We start from the raw sequence: 2535 nt of genomic DNA, 5'->3' as shown, positions 1-2535 counted from the left end.
ATAAGGCAGAATAGTTTCAATACTGTAATAAATGCTATGTCAGTTAGCACTGCATTGTTCATATACTTTATTTATTACCTGGAGATGACTTGACAAACACAAATAAACCATATATTCTCGCAATCGTATGTTTAATGTCTTCATGTTTCCTGTTTCCAAACGTTTCTGTTTTCTGTGAAAACAGTTTTCATACAGCGATAGCTGGCCGCTTTTGTCCATGTTAGGGATTTCCTCGTACGACTTTCTGCGGGAGAGCGCCTCCGGCTTCAAGAATGAATGAAACATACTCTGCACGGAGTGTTTAGCGCTCCGCGATGTTCATCTCGCCTTATTCTGGGTCTGAATAAAACATCAGATCATGCACAGACTATCCTGTCTCTTTGAATTTAAATCTATATTTATTCACACCGGCTCTTGAAAACATCTATGCGAACACACTTGCCCGAAAAAGTGTGGGGGACAAATTTACTTGCTATTAAAAGTGGGGGGGACACATCCACCGCGTAATCTACGCCCCAGGTTTAGATATTTAGACATTCTAGAGAATAGTTTCTAACAGATGTATGTATTTGCATTCACTGTTGGAGTTTAGGCGGCTGAACGCAGCCATATGACGACACGTTCAGAGATCATGCGTAGAATTTATCTGGAAATGAATAAAGGTGAAAAAACATATAAACCACAATCAGAGCAAGAACGTCCTGTTTTCTCTTCAGTGCAGGGTAAGATGATCCAGCGATCTTTGATATGACATGCAGTGGAAACCCCCGAAATGATGAAAATCACTCAGATCTGCTTTATTGCTCTCAAAACATAGAATAATTACATTTATCATTCATAATAGTTGCAATAACCTGTTCCTACCATATTTTTTTTTCCCATTATCAGTTGCAAGCAATGTAGCAATTAATCTAGACAGTAAATTGTGCACACAAAAAAAAAACCTTTGATGTTGGCTTGACAAAAGCCTTGTTTGAAAGTTTTAAATAACTTTGAAAAGCTTGAAGATTTTACTTGAAGTCAATGAAATGTTATTAATATGTTATAAGCAAGGTTCTAACATGATCTAACATGCTGCTAACATGTTTTAGCACATTGCTAGCATGATTTAGCATGCTGCTAACCTGTTTTAACACGTTAACATGAATTAGATTGTTGCTAACATGTTTTAACACTTTGCTAGTATGTTTTAGCATGTTGCTATCTTGATTTAATGTGTATGCATGTTTTAATATGTTGCTAACATGTTTTAACATGTTACTAACTGATTTAACATGTCGCTAACATGTTTTAGCCTGTTGCTATCATGATTTAACATGTCGCTAACATGTTTTAGCCTGTTGCTATCATGATTTAACGTATCCATGTTTTAATATGTTGCTAACATGATTTAACACCTTGCTAACATGTTTTAACATGTTACTAACTGATTTAACATTTTGATATCATGATTTAACATGTCGCTAACATGTTTAAGCCTGTTGCTATCATGATTTAACATGTCGCTAACATGTTTTAGCATGTTGCTATCATGATTTAACGTATCCATGTTTTAATATGTTGCTAACATGATTTAACACATTGCTAACATGTTTTAACATGTTACTAACTGATTTAACATTTTGATATCATGATTTAACATGTCGCTAACATGTTTAAGCCTGTTGCTATCATGATTTAACATGTCGCTAACATGTTTTAGCATGTTGCTATCATGATTTAACGTATCCATGTTTTAATATGTTGCTAACATGATTTAACACATTGCTAACATGTTTTAACATGTTACTAACTGATTTAACATTTTGATATCATGATTTAACATTTCGCTAACATGTTTTAGTATGCTTTAGTATGTTGCTAACATGTTAACAGCATGATTTAACAAATTGTTAGCATGAATTAGCATGTTGCGAACATATTTTAACACTTTGCTAGTACGTTTTAGCATGTTGCTAACATGATTTAACATGTATGTTTTAATATGTTGCTAATACCTTGGTAACATGTTTTAGTTTGCTTTAGTATGTTTCTAACATGATTTAACACATTGCTAACATGTTTTAACATGTTGATAGCACGATTTAACGTGTTGTTAGCATGATTTAACAAGTTGCTAACATTTAACACATTGTAAGCATGAATTACCCTATACATATCTACATGAATTAACATGCTGCTAGTATGTTTTAACATGATGCTAGCATGAATTAGCACGTTGCTAGCATGTTTTAACATTTTGCTAGCATGAATTAGCACATTGCTAACATGTTTTAACATTGCTTACAGCTTAAATAGTAGATCAGTATATCTGTTTCTTTGTAATTAATTGTGAAATTTACTAGAAATTTCTGAGTGAAAATTGTTTCTATACTAGGTTTTTTTCAGTGTATGATATTTAATAATTTATGAGTGATTTATGACATAAAGCAGGTTTTCACTGATTTATGTCATAAAAGCATTTGTCACAAGATTTTTTTTAAATTATGTTTATTGTTCTTCTCTAAAAAGGTTTAACAATAACTGCCACTTGTA

The sequence above is a fragment of the Sinocyclocheilus grahami genome, unplaced genomic scaffold (assembly GCF_001515645.1).
Source record: "Sinocyclocheilus grahami isolate Dianchi unplaced genomic scaffold, SAMN03320097.WGS_v1.1 scaffold1158.1, whole genome shotgun sequence".
Classification (NCBI taxonomy): domain Eukaryota; kingdom Metazoa; phylum Chordata; class Actinopteri; order Cypriniformes; family Cyprinidae; genus Sinocyclocheilus; species Sinocyclocheilus grahami.
The sequence above is the reverse complement of the archived record's forward strand: the minus strand, read 5'-3'. Positions refer to the sequence as shown.